A 7,800-nucleotide genomic window follows, 5' to 3' on the forward strand; every position below is an offset into this window, starting at 1 on the left:
CCTTCGTAATAAACCCCATTTTCTCCATGTTTAATTATTCCACCGGAATGGATGAGAAAAATGAACAACTTTTCTGCCATCTACACTAAAACATAATAATAGTATTAATAAATTAACACAACACAACCATTACAATGCAATACAAGAAGGTAATCCATTAAAAATATTCACTGATAATAATAGTATTAAACATACGTGTATATTATAGGCTAACAAACTAAGTATTTCTTTAAGGAAATATACGTCAAATTTGAAATTTAGGCAAGAATTCATTGATAAATAATTTAAAACATATCATACAAATCAGTTCATGTTGCAAAAAACATAATACAGAAACAAGATTTGCATGAACCAATAATTTAACAAAAAAAATATTTTCATGCTTAGCTATGCCCCTAAAACATATCAACATGAATATTATAAAAAGAAAAGTAACTGCTTAAGAAATATAACTCACCTTCTAAGAGATAACGAACAGATAGATATTTGCAAGTGTTGTTACTTATAGTTGTTTGTAGAATATATGGCACGCATGATTTGAAAATGGTTGGTAAAATTATGAGGGGAACAAGAGTGGAGAAGAAGGTTGATGGAATTTATAGGGGAAAAAGAGTAGAAAATAAGAACTATGAAAATTTCAGTGACATTAGTGCTGTTTAAATAGGATGCAAGTTTCATATCAGTTAAATTCAGTGACATTATAGGGTACTTTTACCATAAAAGAACATGACAAACAAAACTCCTTCGGTCAAAAAAATACTGAAAGAATCTCTGCAATGCCATTGCAATGCTATTGTACTTGAATTTATCCTTATAGGGTACTTTTTTTTATATGCGTACTTTTTTTTATCTCTCTCTCCTCTATTTCGACAACAAAAAAAAAAAAAAAACTGAAAGAATCTCTACAATGCCACAAATACTGAAAAGAATCTCTGCAATGTCATTGTACTTGAATCTATCCTTATAGGATACTTTTTTTCATATGCGTACTTTTTTTTATATCTCTCTCCTCTATTTCGGCAATACCATTGCCACAAACCAGATGAGATAAGGAGTTGAAGTGATTGGTTGATTGACTCTTTGTTTTATTTTTTTTACTTTCTTTGCTTTTTTTGTTCACAGCGTGCACGTAAGAATCTATGTACTTTCTTTGTTTTTTTTTTTTTTTTTTTTTTTTTTTTTTTTTTTTTTTTTTTGTTTACAGCGTGCACATCAATCAATTTTTTTTTTCTTCTATATTGTAAAAATTTATGTACTTTCTTTGCTTTTTTGGGTTTACAGTGTACACATCAATCATTTTTTTCTTCGGTATTGTAAGAATCTATATACTTTATTGTTGTTTACAGTATGCACATCAATCATTTTTTTCTTCTATATTGTAAGAATCTATGTACTTTCTTTGCTTTTTTTTGGTTTATATTGTGCACATCAGTCATTTTTTTTTATTCTATAAGAATCTATGTACTTTTTTTTGTTTTTGTTTACAATGTGCACTTTAGAATAAGAATCAATGTACGAGAGGCTGTGGAGAATAAGAATCTATGTACTTTTTTTTTGTCTTTGACACTTTAACGAGGGTTTGGAAGAGAGGCTGTGGAGAATGAAAATAAAAATGTACACCACAGTAGCCATCATGCAAAGGAAAAAAGATTTCCCATTTATTGAAGTTTGACACCTTTTTTATTCCACCTATTATGCGCCTACAATTGTGGCTACACATATAGATTCTATGTCGGATTAGGAATGGACAATTATAGTAAATAGATGTATGATTAGATTAATTGGGCACTAATTTCAAATGCGAAAAAATAAGTACACATTTCTTGTTTTCACAAAGGTCTTACGGTTAGTAGTATAATGTGCTATGTATACTATCTAGGCATAATATTTTTTGCTACAATGATGCATAAATAATGATAATACTTTAATATATTTTTAATAAACAATCATTTTACATTGTTTAGTGATTGCGACGTTGGGGTACATTCAATTTTTGTTGTGTTCCACAACATGGAGGATGCCTATTTTCTCGTTGTGGGTACCTTCGTGCTTGCACAGGACTTTTCCCCATGCGCCTCGGTTGTGTTCTAATATCAACCTCTGTTTGATAATTACCACAGTCGTCATCTTCATTATCTGAAGACACCTCCATATCTTGGCTATCTTCTGCATCTTCCCCACTGTCCTCATTTGAGGCATCTTCCTCAGAGTCTATTACAAAAGCCTCTTCCTTGGAGTTTGGAGCACATGCCCATGTATTTTGTGGCGTGTAAAAATCACCAACATGAGGGGGTGGTTGGGAAGGTTGTGGTGTGCAGAAATCATAGTTGTACTACCTATCTTGGCCATAATTGTATTGCTCAGCATAAGATGGAGGTGGCGATGGGTGATAAAAGGGAGGTGTTGAATTAGGTTGGGGATAATGGTCATAGCTAAACAAACCCTCAAATCCTTGTCCTATGGAAGTGGATGATCCAATCTGTTGATATAAATTCATGCAATACTCGTTCACATTAATTGGATTATACTCACTGAAGGTGGTTGGCTCATTACCAGCAAATGTTGATGGCCCAGCTTGGGTAGAGCTGTACATATTGTGTTGTGCGGAGGTGGATGGTCCGGCATCATTATTTCCGCATTGTCCACGTTGTGTAGAGGTGGACGAGTGGGTTTCAGTATAGGTTTGCGGCTGTCTTCCTTGGCGCCTTTGTCGTCGCCCGAAGGAAATATTTGCTTCCATTGACAACTTCAGTCGGATAAGGCCCTCTACTATTGGTGGAAGGACTTGTGCTGTGAGATCATTCCTCTGTTGGTTTGCAACAGCTAAATTTAACATATTATTGACCTTAGTTTGCTGCCGTAAAAAAAGGAAAATAACATTTATTAGTGCAGTATTATTGAAAAAGCGAAAATAATAATTTGTTATCAATATTAGTGCAGTATTTGGATGTGTAAATAACTTGTTATTAATATTAGTGCAGTATTATTGAAAAAGCTAAAATAATAACTTGGTACATATGGGCAGCCGCCTCTGGTGTTGTGAATAGGTGACCATTTTGCTGGTACCATGTTGCGTAGTCCACACTTGAATCAAAATGGTCATCTCCAACTAGAAGTTCAGCTCGCATGTTCCAACGCTGGTAGTATTGGTCATGCTGCATTCTCCAATTGACAGTGGACTTTCCTGTCAACTTTACACAATGCACAGATTTATCCAAATTGTCGGTAGGCCACCTTGGACATCTTTGCAACAACCTAAACTGTTGCATGATTCTTTCTGGGTGGTAATACTCTACAATTTGGAAGCACAGCAATGGCGCTGTTGTAGTCCATATATTTCTTTCTACAAGACACCATGGATGCATATAGTTATCGTATGGTGTCCAAACAACCTGCAATTCCAATTACAATAACTATGTAATAATCAATCAAGACAATAATATAACTAGTAAATTAACCATTGATGCATTGTGATATATTACCTGTTTATCATTATGTGTATCGTGATTAGAACGGTACGCACGCAAAACATGTGTTGGTGTGTGAGTAAATGTTCTCTTGGTATCCCACCTATACACAATTAATGATTGTCATACAATATTTAGGATTTGGAAGTATCAAGGATTACAAAATTGTATAGAAAGAAAAAGTAAATATTATACCTGCAACCGTATGGGTCGTCGCCATTTAAATTTATTGGATTTATTGGAATTGGGGTCAGATATGGAAGATGCTCCCACGCCCATAATTGTAATATGAAAACAGGACCTGCAATCTCTGTGCTTTTTTTAATAGCAGTAGTACACAGCTCTTTATAAAGGTAAGCAAGTGTAGCACTACCCCAGCTATATTCCCCAGCTACACCAAAGTCCTCTAACAGCTTGAGAAAGCAGCAATGCAATCTACTTTGGCTCTTATTTCCAAATAGTAAAGCCAAAACCTGAAACATGTATGCCTTAGCATGCTGTTGGGTTGTTATAGCATTGGCAACCTCTGGTAGGTTTGAGAATGTATCCCTTACCCATTTTATTTTAAGGCCACCAAAATTCAATGCTGTTGCAGGTGGTGTCACCCCAAGTAAATCACGACATTCTGTACTCCAAATCAAATTTATTGGCCCGCACACTGTATTGCCATCAATAGGCAATCTTGTAAGGATTGCTATATCCTGTAGAGTTATAGTCATTTCACAATTAGGTAGGTGAAATGTATGGGTACTAGATTGCCATCGCTCTACCAAAGAAGTGATAAGACTCCAATCAATATCTATATGTGGTAGGCGGGTAACACGGTATAATCTACATTGATACAAATATGGGGTGATACGCTCGCCTAACTGCGGGAGGGGTGCAAACGATTGGGGTCGCACTCGTAAGGTGGAAACCTGAAATTGAATTTTTTTTAAAAATATACAATGTTATATTGCTAATGTTTAAATTATTTTCATGTAAATTGAATAATTGTAGATATTATTAGGACATTAATAAATTTGGATCTTGCAACGTACATTGCCTTCCATTGCGTCATTAGAGATGTGATATTGTTGTTGCTCCATTTCAAATATATCCTTCAATAAAATTGAAAGAAACTCAAATAAAGGATTTATGAAGCAAAATTTTTAATAATAATAATAATAGTTTTAGCAAAAATAATCATACACACAATAATTAGTATTAACTATAATTGAGATGCTTACCACAATTGTGATGCCAACTAAAAGAGTGAGAATTATAGAGTGATACTTGCAAAAAAAAAAAAAAAAAAAAAAAAAAAACACACAATCAGATAACCGTAAAAAATAATTCATTAATCTAAAATTTGAATAACAAGAACAAGAACAACAAAAACAATTATCATAATCATAGGCATACAAATAATATTAATTACAATTACAACAATACATAATATTTTACAATGTATTAGCTTTTAATATTTACAAAGCACATGTTTATACAATAATAATAAATCTGTTAATTTCTAGAGCTATAAGTTAATAAGCAAAGCAAAAAAACTTACATTAACAAAAAACTTACAATCTTTAGTTGTGGCACACTGAAACAAAGTAAAAGAGTAACTTTGCAACCTGAGGAATTGTGATGAGATGCAATTCTAATTCGCACTTCCCTTATCTTTTATTACCAACTGAACAATAAAAAGACAAAAAAGAATCACGTTGGAGATTTAGGCGTGACAAAATATATTTTCTGCAGAGAATAAAAATCAGATGACATGAGGAGTTGAGGTGATTGGTTGATTGAATCTTTGTTTTCTTTGGTTTACTTTCTTTGCTTTTTTTTTGTTTATAGTGTACATGTAAGAATCTATGTACTTTCTTTGCTTTTTTTTTGTTTACAGCGTGCACATCAATCATTTTTTTTCTTCCGTAGTGTAAGAATATATGTACTTTCTTTGTTTTTTTGGTTTATTGTGTGCACATCAATAATTTTTTTTCTTCTATATTGTAAGAATCTATGTACTTTCTTTGCTTTTTCTGGTTTACAGTGTGCACATCAATCATTTTTTCTTTTCTATTGTAAGAATCTGTATACTTTCTTTGTTTTTTTTTGTTTACAGCGTGCACATCAGTCATTTTTTTCTTCTATAAGAATCTATGTACCTTTTTTTGTTTTTTTTACAGCGTGTACTTTGAAAAAAGATTCAATGTAGCAGATAGTGTACTTGAATCTATCTTTATCTATTTCTAAAAGAACATGACAAACCAAACTGGTTCAGTCAAAAAAATATTGAAAGAATAATATGCGTACTTTTTTTTATATCTCTCTCCTCTATTTCGGCAATGGGAACAAATTTTTTTCTCCTATTTCGGCAATGCCATTGCCACAAATCCATTCCACATTTTATTTTTTAAAGAAATGATAGGTACACACAATTTTTACAATATTTTAACAACAAATTTTAAGTGGAGGTTGTTATTATTAGATTAAAAAAGTAATATAGTGATAAATTCAAATTTGAACTAATAATAATTAATTACCTGTGATTTATTGTGAAAATATTATAAAAATATTGTGAGCGTAACACTTTTTTTTTAAATTCCTCCCCAGATTTTGGCAACCACTTTTTTTTTAAAAAAAATTTCACCTATTTCAGCAATGGCATTGCCACAATTCCATTCCATTATTCCTCTCCCCATTTTCGGCAATGACATTGCCACAATTATCCCAAAAAAAATTTCATCTATTTCGGCAATACCATTGCCACAATTACCAAAAAAAATTCGCCTAATTCTTCTTTTTTTTTTTCCCCTCACATTTTCAGCAATCCCATTGCCACAATTCTTTTTTTTTTCTCTCACATTTTCGGTAATCCCATTGCCACAATTTTTTTTTCTTTACATTTTCGGCAATCCCATTGCCACAAATTTTTTTTTTTTTTCCTCACATTTTCAGGAATCCCATTGCCACAATTCCTTTTTTTTTTTTTTTTTTTTTCTTCACATTTTCGGCAATCCCATTGCCACAATTACTTTGCCACAAATTTTTTTAACTAATAATAACTAATTACATGTGATTTATTGTGAAAATGTTGTAAAAATATTGTGGACATTACACTTTTTTTTTACTCTTTCAGAGATTTCGGAACCACTTTTTTTTTTTTTTTTTTTCCTTTTCCTCACATTTTCGGCACTCCCATTGCCACAGTTCTTTTTTTTTTTTTTTCTTTTCCTCACATTTTCGGCAATCCCATTGCCACAATTCTTTTTTTTTTTTTTTTTTTTTCCTTTTCCTGACATTTTCGGCAATCCCATTGCCACAATTCTCTTTCCTTTTGTTTTTCCTGACATTTTCGGCAATCCCATTGCCACAATTCTTTTTTTTTTCACATTTTCGGCAATCCCATTGCCACAAATTTTTTTAACTAATAATAACTAATTACATGTGATTTATTGTGAAAATTTTGTAAAAATATTGTGAACATTACACTTTTTTTTACTCTTTCAGATATTTCGGAACCACTTTTTTTTTTTTTTTTTTTTTTTCATTTTTGGCATTGCCATGGCCACAATTACCAAAAAAAAAAAAAAAATTATTTTTCTCCCCTATTTCGGCAATTGCATTACCGCAATTGCCTTTTTTATTTATTTATTTTTTTTTCGGAGCACTCCACACTCGGGCACACAAGAGATAGGGTTCGGGCAGCAGAACTGGGCAGAGGAATTTCGGTATCCACGTTGCCGAAATTCAACATTTTCTCTTTCCTCCTTTTGCATCTTCTCTCTCTTACTTTTGGCTGAATTTCGGCAATGGTGATACTGAAATTCAATCTCTCTCCTCAAAATCCCAAATAAGTTTCAATTGTACCTATATCGCAAATTAATTTCAGATTTTGCAATATTAACCCAAAAGACTCCACTGGCATGGGTTTTAGTTAGTTTTAGTTTCATTTCGAAGCCGAGTTGTTCTTGGTCGACCTTTTTCACGGTGCAGCTTGACATTAGGATACAAGACCGGGAAATTAGGCTCATTCCAATGTACACTGTCTGGAACCGTGTGAAATCTAGGTGCATAACAAGCAACTTGTTCTTCCAAATGGTAGCAACGATCGATATATCGCATTGCAGAGATGCCTTGATATTTACACACGGCAATGACATGTGAGCACGGAATCTTATAAATCTGCCATTTTTGACAACTACAAGTGTTCTGCCTCAAATTTACCTCATGACGATGATTACCCCTATATGCAAAGTTAGGGTTTATTGGTGTTCTGACTTCAAACAAACCATCTTCATGACTGAACACAGTAACTGAATGCTTTGGTGCCTTTTTTTCCCATTTA

Source organism: Quercus robur, chromosome 4 (genome assembly GCF_932294415.1).
Source record: "Quercus robur chromosome 4, dhQueRobu3.1, whole genome shotgun sequence".
NCBI classification, from domain to species: Eukaryota; Viridiplantae; Streptophyta; class Magnoliopsida; order Fagales; family Fagaceae; genus Quercus; species Quercus robur.